This window comes from Pan troglodytes, chromosome 19 (assembly GCF_028858775.2).
Source record: "Pan troglodytes isolate AG18354 chromosome 19, NHGRI_mPanTro3-v2.0_pri, whole genome shotgun sequence".
Lineage (NCBI taxonomy): Eukaryota > Metazoa > Chordata > Mammalia > Primates > Hominidae > Pan > Pan troglodytes.
The window spans coordinates 35,195,204-35,207,831 of record NC_072417.2 but is presented as its reverse complement, the minus strand read 5'-3'; positions in this window follow the sequence as shown (position 1 = coordinate 35,207,831).

Below are 12,628 nucleotides of genomic sequence, written 5' to 3'. Positions count from 1 at the left end.
CAACTTTGTAAGTGCTCAGTATTTTCTGTATGTTTACTTGGAAGAACTAACACACTATACATTTGTGCTAATCTTGTTAGACCACAGGCAATGGTGGGAGCAGTTATTGCAAATCAAAAAATTTCATTTAGCACATATATATGAATGCCCACAGTGTGCTTTGATATTATCCTTTGCACATAATAGAGGAAGTGCATCTGAGTAGAGACTTTGGAACTGAGGATTTAAGAAGCCAGCCTTTGCACAAAGTCTCATTGAGTAACAGTGTTTTGCGTAGTAGGTGTGCAGAAACCATGAGATGGGAAACATAACATCTTGAACAAAAAATGAGGTTTGAATGGTGGGTGGGATGGGTGTGTGTGCATGTAAGGTGAGTGGAGATGGGAGAGAGAGAGAGGCCAAGTCTCACAATGGACCATGGTTTGAATGTCATTCTAATGGAAATCTTTTGAAGAACTTGGAGCTGGTGAGTAATACATGGTTTATGATTAACAGATTATCCTAAGTTGGTTGGCAGTGGGGCAGGGTGGGTTGGTGGGCAGTATGAGGATCAGTTAGAAGGCAAGAAGAACCTGGCCCCAAACATCTCAAGAGTAACTGATGTAATGACTTACTGAATAGTCATGGGAGAAGTTAGAAGATGCTAACCTTGAATATGTGAAACACAGGAAAAGGCAAAAAGCAAAATATTGATGCTGGGTACAGTGACTTATGCCTGTAAACTCAGCAACTGAGGCTGAGTTGGGAGGATTGTGTCAGGCCATGAGTTCAAGGCTGCAGTAAACCATGATGGTGCCACTGCACTCGCTGGTGCCCGGGCAACAGTGAGACCCCCAACTCAAAAAGGAAACGTTGGAAATACAGTGGGTTGGTTTGGGGGATTTTTTGGGGTTTTTTTGTTTTTGTTATTTATTTGGACGCCGTTTAGGCTCCACCTAATCTGTAAGACTTATTTAGGAAATGTTTGTTGGAGATCAAGTAAGACATTGAGAGGCAAAAAAGTTTCTTCAAGAGTCTAAGAAGGATACATCAGTAACAAAGTGAAAATGCCCTCAAAGGACGTAAAATTTGGAGAAAGCAAATTCCATCTGTGATCTCAGGATGGTGGCATTTGAAGTAGGTCTTGGATTGTTAGGATTTGGGCAAATTGGAAAAAAACGTGTTAGAAAAGAGATGGGAAAACCCAATAGTATGAGGCTTATGAAGGAAAGTTGTAAAGAATGAGGTCATTGGAGTCCAAAGTGTAAAGTTCCTTGAATACCACATTAGGCATATACATTTTCTCTAGGAGTTGGGGTGTCTTGGGATTCTTGGCATAAAAACAACATTAACTGCCTGGGTGTGGTGGCTCACACCTGTAATCCCAGCACTTCAAGAGGCTTAGGTGGGCAGATTACAAGGTCAGGAGTTCAGGACCAGCCTGGCCAACATGGTGAAACCCTGTCTACTAAAAATACAAAAGCCGGGCGTGGTGGCAGGTGCCTGTAATCCCAGCTACTCGGGAGGCTGAGGCAGGAGAATCGCTTGAACCCGGAAGGCAGAGGTTGCAGTGACCCAAGGTCGTGCCACTGCACTCCAGCCTGGACAAGGAGTGGGACTCCGTCTCAAAAAACAACAAAAAAACATCGACTAGAGCAGTGGCTGTGGTTTTGGACCCAGTGTGTCTTCAGAAGCACCCAGGGTATCATTATAGGCTGCCACTATTTCCTGGCACCACAGGATATTTCCATATCACTACCATCTGGGTGACAGGGAATAATAAAATTTAGAAACCATAACTGGGCCGGACAGCTATTAACTTGGTGAGTTGAAACTAGAACTATTTTATGTTCAGTAAGGCCAGTTTAAAGTGTTTTGGAAGCCTTATATACCTGAGGCCATTGTACTTCTTGGTCACTTTACAAACTAAGTTTCTTAATTTTTTACTATTCCCCACAATTATAGGACATTGTTCTGCTCAGAAACCTTTGTTATCACCACATAACTTGTATTTTTTAGTAACAGAACACCCCTTTCTGAATTCTTCATGGAACTTTCCTGAAAGCTGGTTCTGAGTCTCTACCAATGTATATTCATACATTGTGCATGTATTATATAACCATGTACAATGGAAGTGAGCAATGTGTAACCATATGTCTCAGTATTTGCTAGGATCATGATGCTGTGAAGCAATTGATAGTCACCCTTTTCACTTATTCCCCTGGCTATTCCACATGGCTCGTTTTCCTCATCCGTTGATGCCATAAACAGTTTGTCTGATGGCTTTCTGATTCATGAAGATGGTAAAAGCCAAGGCCCTCAACCTACCATATCTATAAAATCTGTATTTGCATCCTTTTTTATCACATTGTACTAGGCATCCATTTACAGCTCTCCTCTTTTGCTATGCTCTGGAATCCAACTTTTGCCATTGTAGTGGTCTTCCTTGTTCGTTTTTGTGTTTCTTCAGCTTCCTATCCTGTTTTTGTTTTTTTGTTTTTGTTTTTCTGTTTTTTTGTGTTTTTTTGTTTTTGTTTTTTTGGGAGGCCCAGGCTGGAGTGCAGTGGCGCAATTTCGGCTCATTGCAACCTCCGCCTCCCGAGTCCAAACGGTTCTCCTGCCTCAGGCTCTCGAGTAGCTGGGACTACAGGTGTGTGCCACCACACCTGGCTAATTTTTTGTATATTTAGTAGAGACAGGGTTTCACCGTGTTAGCCAGGAGGGTCTCGATCTCCTGACCTTGAGATCCACCCGCCTCGGCCTACCAAAGTGCTGGGATTACAGGCGTGAGCCACCGCACCCGGCCCGTTTCTCATTCTGTTAATGACTCCTTTTTCCTAGAATAAAATTTGGATAAAATAGTCAAGACTGAGGCCCAGGTTTTACCTCTGAAAACTCTTGGCTCAAAGACCCTTAATAATCTGACTCCTGCTTATCTTTCCAAAATAATTTCTTGCCGTTCTCCCTTGGTACTTGGCTTAAACTCTCAACACCCTCTCTGCCCCTTAGTACTTTGACTTGTGTAACTTCCACTTCCTCACATCTGCCAAATACTAGTTTAGAGTTAATTCCCTCTTACAAATCCCTGATCCTCTGTAATGACCTTCGTATGTGCTTTCATTGCATTATGTACTTACCATCAATTTGTGTGTTTATATTGGACTGCAACCTCGGACTCAGGACTGTGTCTTGTTCGTTTCATTCCTAAAACTTAGCACGTTGCACGACACTTAAAAAGAGGTGCTTAGTAATTGCTGGGTTAAATTGAGTTGCTAGTAATGGGTTTATTATTATTATTATTATTATTTATCTATTTATTTATTTTTTGAAATGGAGTCTTGCTCTCTCACCCAGGCTGGAGTGCAGTGGCGCAATCTCGGCTCACCACAACCTCCACCTCCCAGGTTAAAGCGATTCTCCTGCCCCAGCCTCCGGAGTAGCTGGGATTATAGGCGCACCCCACCATGCTGGGCTAATTTTTGTAATTTTTCAGTAGAGACGGGGTTTCACCATGTTGGTCAGGCTGGTCTCGAACTCCTGACCTCATGATCTGCCCACCTCGACCTCCCAAAGTGCTGGGATTACAGGCATGAGCCACCATGCCTGGCAGGGTTAATTTATTTCATCAAAACAGACTAGAGGTTTAGAGAGATGTGCCTTTATTTGAATATTGTGCAATTTAAACCTGACTCAGTCATGCTGTTCTTTTGAGCAGGATCTTTAGAACAGATACTTGTGATTGGCTAAATAATAACCTCTGACAATAGCAAAGGTCTCTTGGACAGAGCTGTTACAACAAAACAATGAAATCTGTATTTGTTTAAGATTAGAAGGATTTTTGAAAAGTAACTTTTCCTGCGGCATGTCTGCTAGAATAAAAGGTTCTCGTTTTATTAATGGTGAAAGAATAGCTTTAGTTTGGAATAGAGGTAGGCTAGACCAGTGATTGCAAACTGAAACACCTACGAGAACCAGATAGGTTATAGAAATGAGTGAAACAAGCCAATTGGGGAATGGGGAACTCGTGACCCTTACAAATGAGGCTCATGCTGGGTGCATTGCCTGGCCACAGTGGCCAGCTTTCAGTTTTTTTCTGGAGAAGTTAGATCTCGTAGTTATTTAAAGAGAATTTAAACATTATGTGCTAATCACACCTGCAGGACAGTTTTTCTTGTAGATCACCAGTGTGGGATTTTTTTTTGATGAAAGCTGATGTTTGCAGAAATTTATATCAACAGGAGGAAAGCAAGATAATCCCAGAGAGGAAGGTTTGATGATGGACAAGAGGTAGAAGATGGAGTATGATGTTGGGGAACAAGCCACTGAATAGACTGGTGCAGTTGAACCAGTAATTGGCTATTGTGATCGAGCTGCAGGTTGTCGGTGTAAATAAATAAATAAATTAGTGTTTGGCATCAATATTTCAGTTCCTAGATGGGCTTTTGGGAAATGCAGTATCCCAAGGGACTGAGATCACAAAAGTAAAATTTCAGAACAATCAATGAACATTTTTGGATGGGGAGGGACCTATCTTGAATATAGTCATAATAGGTGACTAAGTTTATTACTGTGGGGTTTGAAAGAGGTTATTTTACCTCTGATTCATAGTGCTTGGCACCTAGTAGGCAGTAAGTGTTTGTTACATTGAGTAAGTATATCTCTGTGATGCCATCCTCAAATCAAAGAAAGCTATGTCTAATAGCTGTCAGGGTGTTGGCAAAGCATACTTTAGTCCTCAGTTTCTCAGTAAATAGTGGTGAGACAAAAAGGTAAAATATTTAACTCCAGTAGTTCATAATTACCAAGAGTATATAATCTTTTACCTGCTTTCTGGAAATTTGTACAAAGTCCATACTGTTCCTTTTCTTAAAAGTACATTTTCTTTATGTTTAAAGTGTTGCATGTTACTTTTAAAAATCTAAGGCCAGGCATGGTGGCTCATTCCTGTAATCCCAGCACTTTGGGAGGCCGAGGCAGGTGGATGACTTGAGGTCAGGAGTCCAAGACCAGCCTGACCAACATGGTGAAACCCCGTCTTTACTAAAAAAATACGAAAATTAGCCGGGCATGGTGGTGCGTACCTGTGGTCCCAGCTACTGCAGAGGCTGAAGTGGGAGAATGTCTTTGAGCCCAGATCGCTCCACTGCACTCTAGCCTGGGTGACAGAGTGAGACTCTTGTCTCAAAATAAATATAAATAAAAATCTAATGTGGATTAAACGAAAGAAATTGTTTTCTGCTCTACTCCTGGCTACAGTCCCCAGGAAGAACTAGATTTGTTCCTTGTTATCTGAAGACTGGTTCCAGGACTTCCCTTTGATACTAAAGTCTGCAGATTCTCAAGTCCCTGATATGAAAATGACATAGTATGTGGATATTACCTATGCACATCCTCCCATATACTTTAAATCATCTCTAAATTACTTACAAATTTTTTTTTTTTTTTTTTAATGAGACAGGGTCTCACACCCATCATCCAGGCCCAGGCCGGAGTGCAGTGGCCTATTCACAGCTCACTGTGGCCTTGACTTCCCAGCTCAGATGATCCACGTCAGCCGCCTCAGAAGCTGAAATTACAGGCACACACCACCATGCCTGGCTAATTTTTTGAATTTTTAGTAAAAATGAGATTTCGCCATGGTGCCAAGGCTGGTCTCGAACTCCTGTGCTTAAGTGATCTGCCGGCCTCAGCCTCCCAAAGTACTGGGATTATAGGCATCAGCCACCGCATCCAGCCCTGTAATACTTTTTTTTTTTTTTTTTCCCCCAGGCGGTGTCTTGCTCTGTCTCCAGGCTGGAGTGCAGTCACGCGATCTCGGCTCACTGCAACCTCCATCTTCCAGGTTCAAGCGGTTCTCCTGCCTTAGTCTCCCACGTAGCTGGGAACACAGGCACGTGCCACCACGCTTGGCTAATTTTTGTATTTTTAGTTGAGATGGGGTTTCACCATGTTGGCCAGGATGGTCTTGATCTCTTGACTTCGTGATCCGCCTGCCTTGGCCTCTCACAAAGTGCTGGGATTACACGCATGAACCACTGCACCCGGCCTAATACAATGTAATTTATAAGATAGACTGATACCAACAGCTAATAAATAATAGAACAGTTATAACAACATACTGTAATAAAATTTATGTGAATGTGGTCTCTCTTTCTCTCTGAAAATATGATACTGTACTCATCTGTTTTCAGACTGCAGCTGACCATGGGTAACTGAAACCATGGAAAGCCAAATCTCAGATAAGGGAGAACTACTGTACAGACACTTTTTTATTGACCTCATCTAGGCAGCCTCAGTTTTGTTTTGTTTTGTTTGCTTTTTGAGATGGAGTCTCCCTCTGTCCCCCAGGATGGAGTGCAGTGGCATGATCTTGGCTCACTGTAACCTCCACCTCCCGGGTTCAAACGATTCTCCTGCCTCGGCCTCCTGAGCATCTGGGATTACAGGAAGTTTATTTCTATCTTTATCCAGATTGTTGGTTTTGCAATGCCTCTTTGCACAAGACTTTCTCTGGCTCACTTTGTTATGTTCCCTCTAGAATGAGGCTCTGGTAAGAAACATCCCTGTTTGCTACCCTAGTAGTGGAAAAACCCTAGTCCTGGAAACCCAAGACACCTGAATTGGTTCTTCCCAGCTCCCCCTCAAGAGAGGGAGACACTTTTAGCTTGTATTTTGGTTTACGGGTTAAAAGTTTTACATTAGGATCAGAATGATTGCATCTGGTTTGAAGGCTGAAATTTCTTTAGACAGGGTCTTGCTCTGTCACCCAGGCTGGAGTGCAGTGGTGTGATCACAGCTCACCGCAGCCTTGACCTCCTGGACTCAAGCAATCCTCTCTCAGCCTCCCAGAGTGCTGGGATTACATGTGTGAGCCATGCACCTGGGCCTAAGAGTTGAATTTTTAAAACCTACTTAAAATTACTGTCTTTGTAAAACTGTACGAAATTAAAACCAGAAGTTGCCTTAAAGATCTAATCAGTCTAATCTCATTTTGTAGGGAGAAGATTTGCTTGTAATACCCGTAGGATATGGCAAAGTAGAACATGTAACCCTGGCCACGTTGGCTCATGTATATGATCCCAGCACTTTGGGAGGCCGAAGCAGGCGGATTGCTTGAGCCCAGGAGTTTGAGACCAGCCTGGCCAACATGGCAAAACCCCATCTCTAAAAAAAAAAAAAAAAAAATTAAAAATTAGCAAGGCATGGTGGTGCACAACTGTAGTCCCAGGTACTTGAGAGGCTGAGGTGGGAGGATCATCTTAACCCCGGGGAGATGGAGGCTAAAATGAGCTGTGTTCACACCACTGTACCCCAGCCTGGGCAACAGAATAAGACGCTGTTTCAAACAAAAATGTGTAACTCAAAAACAGCAAAATGCTTAGTTCTTTGTAAATGCAACATTTTAGGCTACTGTTTATTTACCAATAGAACTTTTTTTTTTTCTCTCTCCTTATTTGTAAACTTAGCTATATATGTTTCTTACTCTTTGGTCTTGTTTACTTCAAAATCTTTTTAGAAGTTGAGGAGATTGGGAGGCCCAGGCAGGTGGATGACTTGAGCTCAGGAGTTTGAAACCAGCCTGGGCAACATGGCGAAACTCCATCTCTACAAAAAAAATACAAAAATTAGCTGGGCATGATGGCGTGCATCTGTAGTTCCAGCTTCTTGGGAGGCTGGGATGAGAGGATCACTTAAGCCTGGGAGGTCGAGGCTGTAGTGAGCTGAGATCACACCACTGAACTTCAGCCTGGGCGACAGAGTGAAACAGCCAAAATAGGGAGAAAAAAAAAAAAAAAAACAGGTGGGAGGACAGAGGCATCCTAAGGTGATGGGACATTTTTCTTTTAATTTTAATTTTTATTATTTTTTTGAGACGGAGTCTCATTCTGTCGCCCAGGCTGGAGTGCAGAGGTGCGATCTCGACTCACTGCAACCTCCGCCTCCCGGGTTCAAGCAATTCTCTGCCTCAGCCTCTCGAGTAGCTGGGATTACAGGCGCCCACCACCAAGCCCGGCTACTTTTTTGTATTTTTAGTAGAGACAGGGTTTCACCATCTTGGCCAGGCTGGTCTTGAACTCCTGACATCGTGATCCACCCGCCTCAGCCTCCCGAAGTGCTGGGATTACAGGCATGAGCCACCGTGACTGGCTTAATTTTTATTTTTTTTTACTCATGTACATGAATCAATTTTTATTTTTGCTGAAGTGACATTTTTCATCTTTATACTGCGGATTTATAATTCAGATTTCTAAAATATTTTAATCATCAAAGACAATTGTTTCTTTTTTTTAATTTTTTTTGAGACGAAGTCTCACTCTGTTGCCCAAGTTGGAGTGCAGTGGCATGATCTTGGCTCATTGCAACCTCCACCTCCCCGGTTCAAGTGATTCTCCTGCCTCAGCCTCCTGAGTAACTGGAACTACAGGCGTGTGCCACCATGCCCAGCAAATGTTTGTATTTTTAGTAGAGACGGGGTTTCACTGTGTCGGCCAGGCTGGTCTTGAACTCCTGGCCTCGTGATCCATCTGCCTCAGCCTCCCACAGTGCTGGGATTACAGGCATGAGCCACTGTGCCCGGCCAAAGACAATTATTATTAATTTATATATGTATGTATGTATGTATTTATTTTGAGACAGAGTCTTGCTCTGTTGCCCAGGCTGGAGTGCAGTGGCGCGATTTCGGCTCACTGCAAGCTCTGCCTCCCGGGTTCACACCATTGTCCCGCCTCAGCCTACCGAATAGCTGGGACTACAGGCACCTGCCACCACGCCCGGCTAATTTTTTGTATTTTTAGTAGAGACGGGGTTTCATCGTGTTAGCCAGGATGGTCTCGATCTCCTGATCTCGTGATCTGCCTGCCTCAGCCTTCCAAAGTGCTGGGATTACAGGCGTGAGCCACCATGCCCGGCCCAAAGACAACTATTAATGCCATTTCATCTTAGAACTTTTTCTTAAATTTTCATGCATTAGGGTTTTCTCAAGAATGTACTGTCCTCCTGAAAACTCTTATTTGCCTATATATTATACTTTACATCTTCAATTCATTTACTAATAAGTTGTTAGATTTAACCCAATGTCTTCCTTGTAATTTCCTTCTCTCCAGCACAACTAGCGTACTTTTTATGTTTTCTTGATGTTAATGAAGATTGGTAAAGGGTACCAGGTACAATTTTAAAAATTTAAGTGAACCCAGCTGATATATTTGCCTTAATTTTATTGCTGACAGACTACATCTAAATATGTGAAAGAAAAAAAGTGATACTCATAACTTCAAAAGTTTGAAATGTATTGAAGATTGTGTTCATTTAAGTTTAATTGTTCCAGTTTACTCACTGGAACACCTGTAATCCCAGCACTTTGGGAGGCCGAGGTGGGTGGATCACCTTAGGTCAGGAGTTCAAGACCAGCTTGGCCAACAACATGGCGAAACCCCACCTCTACTAAAAATACAAAAAAAAAAAAAAAAAAAAAAAAATTAGCTGGGCGTGTTCGTGCACACCTGTAATCCCAGCTACTCGGGAGGCTGAGGCACAAGAATCGCTTGAACCCGGGAGGCAAAGGTTGTGGTGAGCCAAGATCACGCTGCTGCACTCCAGCCTGGGTGAACAGAGTGAGACTGTCTTTTTTTGTTTTGTTTTGTTATGGAGTCTCAGTCTGTCGCCAGGCTGGAGTGCAGTGGTGCAATCTTGGTTCATTGCAACCTCCGACTCCCTGGTTCAAGCAATTCTCCTGCCTCAGCCTCCCAAGTAGCTGGGATTACGGGCATGCGCCACCACTCCCAGCTAATTTTTTTAAAAATATATTATTAATAGAGACGGAGTTTCACCATTTTGGCCAGGATGGTCTCGATCTCCTGACCCCATGATCTGCCCTGTCAGCCTCTCAAAGTGCTGGGATTACAGGCATGAGCCACCTCACCTGGCATGAGACTCTGTCTTAAAAAAAAAAAAAAAAGAAAAAAAAATTGCTCTGGGCGAGGTGGCTCACGCCTGTAATCCCAGCACTTTGGGAGGCTGAGGCCGAAGGATTACCTGAGGTCAGGAGTTAAAGACCAGCCTGGCCAACATGGTGAAACCTCATGTTGTCTCTACTAAAAATACAAAAATTAGCTGGGTGTGGGGGCAGGCGCCTGTAATCCCTGGTACTCTGGAGGCTGAGCCAGGAGAATCGCTTGAACCCAGAGGCAGAGGTTGCAGTGATCCAAGATCATACCACTGCACTCTAGCATGGGGCACAGAGCGATAATCTGTCTGAAAAAAAAAATGGAATAATACAAAATTATACTAAGATTCATTCATGTTATTTTTTGTGGCTGCAGTGCATTCATTTCCACTATATAGTATTTCATTGTCTGATGTACCAGAATTTATCCACTCTCTTTTTGATGCATGTTTGGATTTGCAATCTTTTGCTTTATGAAAAGTGCTGCTGTAAAAATTATTATTATCTGTGTCTCCTGATGCATATGTGAAAGGGTTTTTCTAGGAGTGAAATTGCTGGATAATATGTAAATAATAAACATAAGAAAATGTCAAATTATTTTCCAAAGTAGTTAATCAAGTTATACTCCACCAGCAGTGTATAAAGAGTTCTCATTGATCCATATCTTCTCCAACATTTAGGTTTCTCACATTTTTACATTTTTTTGCCAGTGAAATGTACATAAAATGTATCTTATGGTTTAATCTTTGTTTTTTTAAACTCAGTCTTTCTGCTTTTATTCTTTATTCTCTATTGAAAATAATTTTGTTTAGATTTAGACTTAGATTGATAAAATTAAAAAAAAAAGAAAAGAATTTGGGCTGGGTGTGTTGGCTCACTCCTGTCATCTCAGCACTGGGAGACTCAGATGGGTGCATCACTTGAGCTCAGGAGTTCAAGACCAGCCTGGGCAACATGGTGAAAACCCATCTTTATTAAAAAACACAAAAAAAATAGCTTAGCATGGTGGTTCATGCCCATGGTCCCAGCTATGGGGGAGGCTGAGGTGGGAGGATGGCTTCAGCCCAGAAGGTCAAGGTTGCAGTGAGCCAAGATTGTACCACTGCACTCCAGCCTGGGCAAAACAGCCAGACCCTGTCTCAAAAAAAAAAAAGTTATTTTTTGTTGTTGTTCTGATTACAAAATTAGCACAAATATATTCATTTTCAACCAATATTATGGGCTATAATATGTTTCAGGGTCCTAGGGAAATACATTAGGTAAACAAAACAGACGAGCCCTTCCCCTCATAGAGCTTCCATTCTAGTTTTGGAGATTAACATTAAACAAAGAAAATAACTTTTAATTTCAGATACTGATAAAGTGCCATGAAGACAAAAAAACAGAGTAAAATAATAGTGGTTGGTGGAGTTGGGACTCCTTTAGGTTAGATGATCAAGGAAGGCCTTTCTGAGGAATTGGATGATGTGTGAGCTGTATCTAAGTGATCGAAAGGAGCCAGCCATGTGGAGAAGGCACAGGACGAGTGTCTTAGGCAGTAGGAGCAGGATTCTAAAGGTCAAGAGATGGGGAACAAACTGGTCAAAATTAAAGAATAAGGAGAAAGCAAGGCAGGCACACTGGAGCATGCCTGTAATCCCAGTTACTTGGGAGGCAGAGGTGGGAGGATCACTTAAGCCCAGGAGTCAAGACCAGTCTGGGCAACATAGCAAGATCCCATCTCAGAGGAAAAAAATGTATATAAAAGAAAGCAGACCAGGCGTGGTGGCTCACGCCTGTAATTCCAGCAGCTTGGGAGGCCGGGGCAGGCAGGTTACCTGAGGTCAGGAGTTGGAGACCAGCCTGACCAACATGGAGAAACCCCGTCTCTAATACAAAGTTAGCCCGGCGTGTTGGTGCATGCCTGTAATCCCAGCTACTCGGGAAGCTGAGGCAGGAGAATTGCTTGAACCCAGGAGGCAGAGGTTGCAGTGAACCGAGATCACGCCATTGCACTCCAGCCTGGGAAACGAGCGAAAACTCCGTCTCAAAAAAAAAAAAAAAATTAGAACTCACCCTTAATCCAACCATCCAGAGATAAGCATGTTAACATTTTTTTTTTGTTTATTTGTTTTTTGAGATGGAGTTTTGCTCTTGTTGCCCAGGCTGGAGTTGCAATGGTGCAATCTCGGCTCACCACAACCTCCGCCTCCCGGGTTCAAGCGATTCCTCTGCCTCAGCCTCCCAAGTAGCTGGGACTACAGGTGTGCACCACCATGCCTGGCGAATGTTTTGTATTTTTAGTAGAGTCGGGGTTTCACTGTTTTGGCCAGGATGGTCTCAATCTCTTGACTTCAGGATCTGCCTGCCTTGACCTCCCAAAGTGCTGGGATTACAGGTGTGAGCCACTGTGCCCGGCCACCATGTAAACATTTTGATGCAAGTTCTTTTTTTTTTTTTTTTTTTTTTCTGAAATGGGATTCTTGCTCTGTTGCCCAGGCTAGAGTTGCAATGGTGTGATCTGAGCTCACTGCAACCTCCACCTCTCAGGGTCAAGCAATCCTCCTGAGTAGCTGGGATTACAGGCGCGCAGCCACGCTCAGCTAATTTTTGTATTCTTAATAGAGACGGGGTTTCACCATGTTGGCCAGGCTAGTTTACAACTCCTTACCTCATGATTGGTCCACCTCAGCCTCCCAAAGTGCTGGGATTACAGGCGCGAGCCAC